This window comes from Rhineura floridana, chromosome 1 (genome assembly GCF_030035675.1).
Source record: "Rhineura floridana isolate rRhiFlo1 chromosome 1, rRhiFlo1.hap2, whole genome shotgun sequence".
NCBI classification, from domain to species: Eukaryota; Metazoa; Chordata; class Lepidosauria; order Squamata; family Rhineuridae; genus Rhineura; species Rhineura floridana.
The window spans coordinates 254,258,101-254,271,225 of NC_084480.1; the positions used below are offsets into that span (position 1 = coordinate 254,258,101).

Here is a 13,125-nt window from a genome sequence, read left to right on the forward strand (position 1 = left end):
GAGAGGAAAATTGAGGCTGGGAAATACTTGGTTTGTGATTTTGAAAATGTGGGTATTGCTTGCTTGCTCCTGTGACACTGCAATCCTATGCATTTTACTCAAAAGTACATACCTCTGTGTTTAATGGAGCCTACTCCCAAGTAAGTGTTAAAAAAACTGCAGACTAAAGCACACTTTCAGGCTGTCAGTCAGTCTTTCCCTCTCTCTCTTACTCTCAAAACTATCTTTATAAAGAGTATATCAAAAAGAGAAAGTGTTCATGTTAATAAATGAGGGTCTTCAGAATTAGGGCTTTAATTGCTAATTCGTCTCAGGAAGGAGAGTCCTGTCATCAAGCTTTAACAAAGGAAATAGTTAAAGTGGTAGCTGGTGGGTTATTGCTTGTGCTGTTCTTGTTAGGAAATACATAATCCTGTGAAAGCATATCAGACAAATGTTCAGAAAGTGGCTGGATATTGGAACTTCACCAGGCACCCAAGTGTGTGGATTGCACACCGGAAAGCCTCCAGTAGACTTTTAAGATAGTATTCTATTCTCAGTTATAATATTACACTCTTCCACATCTGGTAAAAAGTCAGAATTACTTCCCCATTCTGAATAGCAGCTAATGAGACATAGACCAACTTGAGCTATGACAGAAATGTGGGAGAAACAGAAAGTGCAGACATCACTGGACTTTCATTAAAAGCGAACTATTTTCTAAAAAATTATGCTCCTGTCAGCCTCATGCAATTATTTATACAGCTTTTAAATAGTGAAAGCCAATGGGTTGGATTCAGACTAAAGTTGCAGTGCTACCTGCAGTTCTATCTGGGAGTTGGGACTTACTTCTGAATAAACATGTACAGGATTGCACTGTGTCACACAGAGGTCACATTGAAATAAATGAGGCTTAAGTTAGTTATTACTAATTTTTCACATTGATTTCAATGGGATCTAAGTGTGACTAAATTAGGCTGCTACCTATCCACATTTACTTACATTACAATCCTATACATATGCCATACACAGAAGTAATCCCCACTGAGCTCAGTGGAACTTGTTCCCATGCATATTTACAAGGGAGCAAGTCCCCTCAAGCTCAGTAGGGTTTATTATTTATTTATTAAATTTATATCCTACTCCTACTCCCAGTAGGAGCCAAGGGTGGCAAACAAAAACTAAAAACGCTCTAAAACATAACAACAGACTTTAAAATATATTTAAACAAAAACCTTTAAAAAACGTTTTAAAACTTTAAAAAGCAGTTCCAACACAGATACAGACTGGGATAAGTTCTCTACTTAAGAGGCTTATTGAAAGAGGAAGGTCTTCAGTAGCTGCTGAAAAGATTACACCTGTCTAATATTTAAGGGGAGGGAATTCCAAAAGGTAGGTGGCACTACATTAAAGGTCCACTTCCTCTGTTGTGTGAAACAGACCTTCTGATAAGATAAGATGGTATCTGCAGGAGGCCCTCACCTGCAGAGCATAGTGATCAACTGGGTATATAAGAGGTAAGATGATCTTTCAGGAATCCTGGTCCCAAGCTGTATAGGGCTTTGTACACCCAAACCAGAACCTTGAACTTAGCCTGGCAGTTAATAGGCAGCCTTCTGTGTAAGACATGTGTAGGATTGCAATGTAAGTCTGGATCCAATCTAGTGTTTTTATGTTTTACCAAAAATTTCCAGTCCAGGGAAAAAATATACCAGGAATTCTTGGTTTTTATAACTATAGTATCTAGAGTGTACATGTATTCTAGAAGCAGTAAATTGACTACTCCCCTCTCGGAATGCTTTAAAAGAAATGGGGGTGCCACAGCATCAGATTGTCCTGATGCGCAACCTATACTCTGCACAAGAGGCTGCTGTAAGGACAGAATATGGAGAAACTGATTGGTTCCCCATCAGAAAAGGTGTGAGACGGGTGTATTTTATCACCCTATTTATTTAATCTATATGCAGAACATATCATACGGAAAGCAGGATTGGACCAAGATGAAGGAGGTGTGAAAATTGGAGGGAGAAATATCAATAATTAAGATATGCAGACGATACCATACTACTAGCAGAAACCAGTAATGATTTGAAATGAATGCTGATGAAAGTTAAAGAGGAAAGCACAAAAGCAAGACTACAGCTGAACGTCAAAAAGACTAAAGTAATGACAACAGAAGATTTATGTAACTTTATAGTTTACAATGAGGACATTGAACTTGTCAAGGATTATCAATACCTTGGCACAGTCATTAACCAAAATGGAGACAATAGTCAAGAAATCAGAAGAAGGCTAGGACTGGGGAGGGCAGCTATGAAAGAACTAGAAAAGGTCCTCAAATGCAAAGATGTATCACTGAACACTAAAGTCAGAATCATTCAGACCATGGTATTTCCGATCTCTATGTACGGATGTGAAAGTTGGACAGTGAAAAAAGAAGATAAGAGAAAAATAAACTCATTTGAAATGTGGTGTTGGAGGAGAGCTTTGTGGATACCATGGACTGCGAAAAAGACCAACTGGGTGTTAGATCAAATTAAACCAGAACTATCACTGGAAGCTAAAATGATGAAACTGAGGTTATCATGCTTCAGACACATCATGAGAAGACATGATTCACTAGAAAAGACAATAATGCTGGGAAAAACAGAAGGGAGTAGAAAAATAGGAAGGCCAAACAAGAGATGGATTGATTCCATAAAGGAAGCCACAGACCTGAACCTACAAGATCTGAACAGGGTGGTTCATGACAGATGCTCTTGGAGGTCGCTGATTCATAGGGTTGCCATAAGTCATAGTCGACTTGGAGGCACATAACAACAACAACTCTCCTTGCCTCTTACCAATATACAAAACCTGATTGGCACTCCACGCCACCAATATGCCTGAAATATACTTGTCTCAATCTAGAGTCAGGTTTTGTTTTGGTTTTTTGGTTGTACCTTTGCAGTACCTGCTGTACATTAGAATTCTCAGGCTCTAGCTCAGTGTTTCTAAACCGGTGTGCCTCCAGATGTTGTTGGACCACAACTCCCATCAGCCTCAGCCAGCATTGCCAATGGTCAGGAAAGATGGGAATTGTGGTCCAACAACATCTGGAGGCACACCGGTTGAGAATCACTGCTTTTCAAAACAGCAACAATGTTAATAATAAGCACTATTGCAACTTGCTTATGTCTATTAGGTTGTTTGGGATATGATATAAAATTCATTCAAACAGCATCATGACATTTGTCCTATTCTGATAAACAGGTAAGCTGTTTGTGATAGATATCATGTGTTACTGGTACTTTTATTCCAAAGTTTCAGCAACTCTAAAATTTATAATATCTGACTGAAAGAATAATACTTAATTGCAGGTCTGTGTGTTTAAATCAGATTTCCTTATATAGTAAAGTTTTCTGAATACATTAATTTTTCTTTTTGCATAAAATGTAATTGTCAAATAGATGGAACATTAGAAAATTCTTATAAGCCTGCATTTTACAGTTTGATGCATGTGTTTTGCAGAGGCTGTTTTATGCTGAGCTTGCTATAGACATTTATTGGCAAATGTCATGGAAAAGACAGAAGAATACTGTGCTAAGGTCGCCAAGTCATAGGATCTGAAGCTGTGATGATTTCTTGGCAGTCAGAAATATCTGCCTGAATGAGGGCACAGATTGTTTTTTTCTTCTTGAAAAGAGCTAGGGGTTTCTGGCACTGCTTTTCTGTGAAATAAATTGCACTGAGTTGGATGGAGCTGTAAATCCATTTCCCTTCCAACCAACCTATTAGAAAGCAACCTCTCCTTTGTACTTGGCATTGTTGATCATCTGTTGAACAATATTACAAAATACAATTCCTTACTGCATTTCTGCATAGAACACCTCCCTGGCACTAGCAGATACCCTGAGTTTTGTAGTAATAACTTCCTCCTTTTTGGCAAAGGAATACTTTTTAAACAATGGATTTCTTGCTCCAGTAGGCTTCTATCCCCTGTAACTAAGCCGCATGTTAGTTCTTAAAACCAATGAGTAAGATTCCAGACTTCCCATCTGTAAAATGATGCTTGATGTTGGCTATGACCAAATTGTCTAAATCTGGATAGGTTCAATGTTGAGGGTAGCATGTGTCTTAAAATAGAAACTGTTGATTCATTCTACTCTCCCATACATCTTACAATAGGAAATTCATTCTATCCTCCTATTCTTCCCACCGATTATGTTTGGAGTCTCAGTGTTAGGGCTCTGTTAATAATTGCAATTTCTTGGCAGTGTTTTATAAAAAGTAAAAAAACCTTTTTCATGCTGGCCCTAAGTGTGGCTAGGTCCTGAAAAAGTGTTAGTCTGTGTTTTTCAATTATCTTTTCTACTTCACAGTACAGAAACTGAAGTTCCTTTAACGTTTTTAGGTATCTTGGAATAGTAAAGATAGTTTTAAAGGTGTTATGTAATTTTATATAGCAATTTGCCACTATTGTGGCAAAGTGTCAGTATCAATTATATATCAAATGCATCCCTGATGTTGTATCCAATTTGGCTGTGAGATGTGTTGGAATATATGTGGTTCAACTCCAACTTCTGGGTTGAGGCTGTATGGGGTCAAAAAGGGTAGCTAGAGAGGAGACCTCTTGGTTGCTAGGCTATACCTGTCCTTTGATCTCCTGCTGTTTCTTCCTTCCTGCTAGACTGATATGCAAAGGATGTTGATCACAGTTCCTTCCCTCCTTCTTACTTCTTTTTTCTCTTGAGAGGGGAGCAGACATATTCCTTTGTCTCTCCCTCTCCTCCAAAGCATGAGGGCAAGCACTGGACTCAGTGTTTGCAGCTCCAACTTAGCTAGTTAGCTAGATACAGGACTCTTTCCTATCAAGCATGTACTTCCAGAATAAAGTAGTTATTTCTTATTTTAAAGCTTAAAGTCTCTGTCTGACTAATTTGCAGGGAAGGTATAATCTTTAGCAAGGATTCAAACACACACACATAAGCTCACTCAGTACTCTCAGTTCCCAGCATCACGACTCTCCAACAAGATGCACAGCTAGTTCTGATGCGCATTAAACTATTTCACTTGGTATTCAAATCTGGAAGTACTTTGGAAAGCTTTGCATAGACCTACTAGAATTGCAAAAGGCTGCCTTGCATAACATTGAGAACTTTGGGTAAATTATTATGCTTGCTGCATTGTCCATAGTTGAATAGTAACCAATGAGAGATTGATGACTCTGTATTCATATTAATATGATCACTTACCCATGAAAGCTTTGAAGACGTTTGTAGATAGCATGATGGAGAACTTTCACAGTTCTGCTTGTGTCCATCAGTAAATTCTATAGATCTTGTTATGTAATGTAAGGTGCTCCAAGCTCGTAACTCTGTATGAAATCAGTTGAACATGAGAGGGCTCAACTGAGATTCAGCTGAATCTTTTTTACACTCATTGATAATGAAAAGTGGTATCCTTGGCCCTGAAAACTAGAGGACATAATGTTTGTCAGGGCATTAAAGTGCATTTATTGCAAAGAAGTAAATGGCACTAAAATCATCTAACACTTTCTACAGTGAAATGTTTCTCCTTTCTCTGTTGCTTTGTGTGTCTGTTGGGCATTTAATCTGATGACTGTTAAGCTCTAACACTAACAATCCAATCTTAAACAAGTGCTTGGAATTCAGTCCTGTTGAGTTCCATGGGACTGATTTTATAATGTGTACTTAGGATTGCTGCCCAAAGCAGGCCATTAGTGTTGTAGTCTTTATGTTTGCACAAGTCATTATTTGTCTGCTAGCACTGGAGTAATAATATAGCAGTATTCATGCCTTTGATGTGACATTAACAGAGCTGTAAGCCCTTATTTACCTGTGCAGGCTGGCTTGGAATGTCTTTGTGGGTTTTATCATTCCCTCTGATAGGCCCCCAGCCACCTGTGTTCATTATCAGTGTGAAAGTGAAATGGGAACACCCAAAAATAAGTTAGTGGTCTATATACACTCGAGGGGACATCCTAGCTATGCAAAAGTATATAGGTTTGTGAATTAAGAGAATTACAGTAAACAAACTGCCTCACAGCAGCTTATGCAATGTTGATGACAACTGAGTTTACAGAGGGGGGAGGGGAAGGATCCAAAGAAACCAGAAGTCAAGCAGACTATAGCCCCTTTCATGTGTTATTCACACAAAGGCAGCTTTCCCTTGGTCTCTCCCCCTCCTCTGAATCTATGTCAGGGTGGGGCATGTCAGTCTCAAGAGCCAGAGAGAGAGGCCTGGAGGCCTACATTTGCCCAGAGGGTACCCTCTCACTGGCCCTGCTTCACACTCTCCTTTGAGTGTTTTTGCGTATCTGGAATGTGTCCTTGAACTCTGATAGTCTCTTGCTTGCCTGGATGGAGGATAGAGAAGGGAGTGTTTAGAAATTATCCTACTGTACAAAGGTAAAATCTACATTCATTGCTCTGCCCACCACTGGCATGTGGCCACCAAAGGATTGCCCAGAGGGAATGCAACCCTTGGGCTGAAAAAGGTTTCCCACCTCTGATCTGTCGGAGAGTCGTGATGCTGGGAATGGAGAGTTCTGAGCGAGTTTGTGTGTGTGTGTTTGAATCCTTGCTGAAGATTATACCTTCCCTGCAAATTAGTCAGACAGAGAGTTTAAGCTTTAAAATAAGAAATAACTACTTTATTCTGGAAGTACATACTTGATAGGAAAGTGTCCTATATCTGGCTAACTAGCTAAATTGGAGCTGCAAACACTGAGCCCAGTGCTTGCCCTCATGCTTGGAGGAGAGGGAGAGACAAAGGAATATGTCTTCTCTCCCTCACGAGAGAAAGAAGTAAGAAGGAGGGAAGGAACTGTGATCAACATCCTTTGCCTATCAGTCTAGCAGGAAGGGACAGCAGGAGATCAAAGGACAGGTATAGCCTAGCAACCAAGAGGCCTCCTCTCTAGCTACCCCTTTTAACCCCATGCAGCCTCAACCCAGAAGTTGGAGTTGAACCACATATATTCTAACATGATCTATGTGTTACATATGGATGTCTGAATAGGGGAAGCCTATACAAGTAGAGTCCTACATAATCTACACTGTTGAGGTTCCAGATTACAAGCCTATGTGAACAGAGATCTATGTACATAGCCTTTCCTGGTCATGTGACCATGCTAAATGCATGAACTTTGTGGGTCTAGTGAACTGTGTGGTGTTGAGGACAGGGCCAATTGTGTGCCCCCACTTCTGTGCATAGAGCTCTTTTCATGCATGTACCTCGTGAAGGGAGTTGTGTGAGTCCATGATTGAGAGCAGTTTGAGACATATTTGTGTTGCAGTTGAAAAAAAAATTAGAAAGGAAAATGGAGTCAAAGGAAGAGAAGAAATGAATGTGTTTAAACCTCTGACAATTTATAGTACGTATCCTGGGTTTAGGGTTGGGAGTGACATGCCTCTCTTATCTTTAGAATAGTGTTTCTGCCAACCCTTGTTATATAGATGTAAAAATACTCAACTTTGACAGCTCCCTAGTGCTTTATAGTACAGCAGGGAAAGGCCTTGGAAAGAGAGCAAAGGGATCCTTTCCCCCTTCTTCTGAAACTACACACACAATCAAACAAACCCTGAGCAGTACCACAAAGTTCCTTTTCTAGACTGTTTGGAGCAACTGACAGGAATACTCTTGGCAACTGACAAGCATACAGCAATGGATACTGATGGCTCTGATGTCATTGAGGCAGTGAATCCTCTCTGGGTTTTGGTCTGTAGTGTCAAGTAACTGTCCAAGATGCTGAACACCTTGAATAGCTCCTTGAAAGTTTAGACTAAAACCCAGAGCAGATTCACTGCCCCATTAACATTGGAGCCACCGACCTCCACTGGCATACACATTGTTGCAGGTCCAACTTATATCTTACTATAGGAAATTCCCAATGTAGCTTTCATTGAACTCTCTCTCTCTCTCTCTCTCTCTCTCTCTCTCTCTAACTAGGGATTGTTCTTATGTTACAAGATCATCATGATTGCTGCTCTGTGGTGGCTCAATTCCACACAGAAACCACATGGAAAGATCTCATGGCATGGGCCATTCTGATCCTCCACCCTTTTGCAGTCTCTGTTGCCAGCATCATTTTTTCCATACAATCATGTCTTTCCCTCCCATGTTGGTCCTACATGCTAAAGGAGCGTGGGGTGGAGTAAGAAGGGAGTGGCAACCATGTGGCTCCTATAATGTAAGAAATGGCTCCATAGATTGGGGCAAATAATAATTATAGAAGAGAAAAGAATGGAACATAAGATACTTATTTGAGATGACTGTGATTGTTCCATCTAACCTTTATAAATATTCTTTTCTCTCTCTTCTCATGATTAGGGCTATATAGCACAAGATTCATTGGAATGTCTAATATATTTTGTGACTCAATTTTCTGTGCAACTTTCCAGTTATCTCTGCATTAGTTTTTTTAAGGAATCTCCATTTTTGTTTTTCCCCATAGATGTGGGCCATGAGCACCACTGTATAGAACCAATTATTCCACAAGTGCAGAAAACTGACATTAGGAGCACCATTCAGCATCCTGAGATTCTCATATATTGTTCATTCTTTCTTTCTAAATCAAGTTCAGTGGTACAGTTTGATAATTTTAGATTCTGGACTTAATGGTCTTCCAGGGCCCCTCTCATTAGATGGTCATATTACTTCACTCTCTTGAAAAAGTGGTAAGCCAGCCCTGCTGGCTTTGGGAGGCCCTCCTGCTCATTCTGCTGAGTAGGGTCCTAGATGTCTGTCCCAAACTCCTGTAATGATTTCTGTTTCTGTTTCCTGACTCCTAACTGAGCAGAGCAGAGGGAGCTGTCTCAGTTGGTCCACAGGTGAGGAGATGTAAGCAAGCCAGCTTTCAGAGAGCGAGCGAACAGAGAGCAAACAGGAGTTTGACAAAGGAGCTGTAGCGACGGAAGGAAAAAGACCAAAAGGGCTGTGACGCTGTGTGCAATGAAGCCGTGTGCTCTAAGCCATGTGCTCTGAAGGGCTCCATAGTAGCTTGATTGGAAGGGGTGTGGCCTGATACCTATTGGCTTAAGGGCATGGCCTGAGAGCTGCTGAGGGCAACAAGCAGCAGCTGTGTGTGCTGGGACTTTCATTCTGTTTCCTGACTCCTAAATGAGCAGAGCAGAGGGAGCTGTCTCAGTTGGTCCACAGGTGAGGAGATATAAGCAACCCAGCTTTCAGAGAGTGAGCAAACAGGAAGAGCAAACAGGAGTTTGACAAAGGAGTTTGACAAAGGAGTTTGACAAAGGAGTTTGACAAAGGAGTTTGACAAAGGAGTTTGACAAAGGAGTTTGACAAAGGAGTTTGACAAAGGAGTTTGACAAAGGAGTTTGACAAAGGAGTTTGACAAAGGAGTTTGACAAAGGAGTTTGACAGGGGAGGTCAAGGGGGAGGTCCCTAAAAAAAAAAAAAGTACTAATTCTCCTTGTACAGTGCACCATATACCAGTGGGACTCTCAAGTTAACCCTGAAGTAGGACAGGACAAAGCACAGGCCACTCCAAAACAAGTAATTAGAAAGAAACAAAAGATAGAACAGAGTATGAATGGGAAGGATACTCCAGTGGTTGTGACCTGCAAGGTGTGTGCCATGTTTGTTTTCTTGCCTGAGAACATGGCGTATACATGCAACAAGTGCAAGCTCATGGCACTGTTGGAAGAAAAAGTGAGAGGCCTGGAAAGTCAGGTTGCCACACTGAGGACTATAAGAGAAGATGAAGAGTTCTTGGACAGAATGCTGGAACAGCAGCAAAGAGAAGTGGAGGTGGAAGAACAACAGCATGTGGTAGCAGAAGAGGAGGCTGCTTTGGAGAGGAACAACGAAGTGGAGGAAACTTCGTGGGAAAGGGTGACAGTTAGGAGCAGAAGAGCTAGAAGACACCCTTTACCAGTGGAGCTATGGAACCACTTTCAACCACTCGAGGATGAGACTGGAGGACAGCCTGTGGTGGAAGAATTACAGGAGACCCCATGTGACAATGAGCAAGAGGCTGAAGCTCAATCAAGCAGGGGCAATGAAACCATGCCCCACAACAAGAGAAGAGTCCTAATAGTGGGAGATTCCCTACTGCGTGGGATTGAAACCCAAGTATGCCAAGAAGATCCATGGACTCGCCAGGTATGCTATCTATCAGGAGGACGGATTAGAAATGTGACAGAAGGGTTCCATCACTCACCAAGCCCACCGACAGGTATCCCTTTCTCCTCATCCAAAAACACTCAAGGAAGGTATGAAGCAGGGGCAGTGAGGGATGTGGCCTGAAGAGAGTCCCAAGAGTTAAATAAAGAGGCCTGGAGGGCCACATTTAGCTGCCAGAGTCCCACCCCTGCTGTAAATGGACTTTGAGCTCATGGATAATGCTGAAGGAATAACTCAGGAAGTAAGGCTGCAAGAGGCACGATAGTGGATTGCTTGCATACAACTGATGCTTTGGTGGTGGAAAGTAGGAATTTGCTTATGTCAATTTGAAGAGCAGCTCATCGGACAGAATTTGGATTACCTTCAAACAGAATTCCAAATTTATTTTAAAGAGTACAATATATATGGCATGAGCATGGATGCCATGTATCATACCCATATCACCATGCAAAAAAAGTTAATTAATGGTGGCTTATTCATATAAAAATGTGCATATTAATATGTAGGTGAATATGCATTTGATGTATATCCTGACTGATTAGATTTTATCACTACACAGTGGTATAGGAGAATTTTAAGCTATGCAGACATTGTTAGAGGGCAGGCATTATGAAACATATACACCAATTTTCACTGTAGCAAGTATAAAACCAAGTCTAGAGGTGCAATTCTGGGAGCTAGTAGAACTCTCTTAGATTAGTAAATTGGGGCCAACAGGAAATACCTCTATTCAGTGGTAAAGCACATGCCTTGTATGCCAAAGGTCCAAGCATTCCTGGTATCTCCAGGAAGGCCTGGGAAAGACTGAAACCCAGGAGAGCTTCTGCTAGTCAGTGGCCATCTGGGGCACCCAATGTGGTGCCCTTCAGGTGTTGTTGGATTACAGCTCCTATTGTTCCTGACCATTGGCTAAGCTGGCTCAGACTGGTAGTAGTTGTAATCCCAGCAATACCTGCTTGGCACCACGTTGGCTACCCTTGGTGTAGATAGACAATGCTGAGTGAGATGGACCAATCATCAGATTCTGCTTCCTAAGGCAGCTTCCTATTATGTAGATTTTATTAATATTAAATATTAAAATTTCTCAGCTTAGCACTCCATGTAACTGGGAAGTTTAAATTTACACCTTTATGTCATGTGCATAAAAGTGTTGGAAAGAGAATGTGGCAAGGTCTTGGAGCTTGGAGTAAGACTTTCAGGGGAAATGACAGCTTACACTCAGAAAAAATCAAATGATGTGTTGAAGCAAATGGTAGCTGTTAAGCACTTGAAAACGGATGAAGGGTAATTGCACTTCACTTGATGAGTTTTCAAATGTTGCCATTCAAGAGGAGAAAGTATTGCTTCACTGTGAATCTAAAAGATCTCAGCTTCTTGAGAGGCAAGCTGCTTCGAGGACGCAGGAGGACCAAGTATTTGGCTAGCTACAGTAACTAGAAAAGGACTGTAAAAAAGCAAAGTATTTAAAAACCCTAAATAGCTTGCATACAGTGGTACAAGACTGGATGCTACAGAGTTTGCACACAAATAGTGCTGTTGTGTGTGTACAGATATTACCAGGAGAACAAAAGGGAGAAGTTACTGCTGCTGCACAAGGCTTGCCAGGCACGCTTATTTGGTGGAGTCTGGTCTATTAGGGTAAAGGGGGCACTGCCTCAACAGTTTCAGTCTGCTCTCAGCCAGACCCTGCCTGCCTGCATTCTTACTTATAATTAGTCCTGGGGGTCTCACTGCCTGATAATGTTTCCCTTGTTGAATGCAGTGGGTAGGAGGAGGACAGAACTAGCCAGTGCAGCACTTGTGGGTAGCCAGGTTGGGCACTGGCTGAGGGCCCCTGTGGCCCAGAAGACCCTTTCTTAGGCCAGGAGGGTGGAGCTCGTGCTCTGCTATCCATGCCAGCATCAGGACATGGGGAAAATCACACTCAGTGACCCAACACTGCCACATATTGCAGAGTGGGAGCTCCACCCTCTTTGGCAACACCTCCCATGCAGGTGGCACTGGCTTAAATAGGCCCACTCATTACACCTACCTCCCACTGTGCCACATCAGCATGCTGCATGCACATGTCTACCATCACCCAAGATAGGGATGCCTGTGCCACTAAGGAGTTGATGCCCCTGCCACCATCTTGGGTGATGGTAGGCATGTGTGCAGAGCATGCTGGCACAGCAATGCTGGAGGTAGTGGAGCGGGCAGGCCTATTTAGGCCTGTGCCACGTGCATTGGGAAGGGTGTTGGAGAGCCCAAGGGCCCAGTCGTGCCTGGTGCCAGCCCTGAGAACTGGAATTAGTTGGCTCTGTCTGTCGTTGGCTCTGGCTTCTCCTACTGTTGGCCTTTCTTTCATCCTACCAGTCTCAATGGGTGCCAGCCACCACTGACCCATACCCTGCAGGCCACATGACACTCTTACACAGTAGATTGGCTGATCCCCTACGGTCACCCAGTGAGCTTCATGGCTGATTGGGGATTTGAACCCTGGTCTCCCAGGTCATAGTCTAACACTCTAAACACAAGGGATCTCATTTCTTTGCATTCAGACTTTCACTTAGGGTATCTTATCTGTATAGGTAAACATATTTGTTGTCTAATCAACAAGCCAGAGTCAACATGATAGTTGACATAATAGTTTGGTTTTGGACCAATATTTTAAGTAATGTAGGCAGAAGTCCTCTTGATTTCAGCAGGGCTTGTACGTGAAAATTCTGTGAAGGACATCAGCAATATTTATACTGAAGTCTGGTTTATTTATATGCCACCTTGTCAGAGTGAACTGTGCCCAAAGTACCTTACAGCAAACATCCCTTTACTATCAAAATACAAAATATTTTTGTGTGCAAAAGGGAGCAATTTACAAAGCATTTCAGTGAATTCAAGTTGGACAAAATCAACAATTCAACAAACATAGAATAAATTCAATATCGCAATAAAATAATTTATAGAGCCAATACGTAAGTAAAGAACAAAATGAAAGTGAAGTGACAATAAATAAATAAA

The 13,125-nt window shown here is 41.7% G+C and overlaps 1 protein-coding gene across 3 annotated transcripts in view; it reads left to right on the forward strand.

Moving 5' to 3' along the window:
* Nucleotides 1–13,125, forward strand: part of MAPRE2 (microtubule associated protein RP/EB family member 2) — a 156,835-nt gene that overhangs the window by 20,535 nt on the left and 123,175 nt on the right. The window lies entirely within an intron of this gene.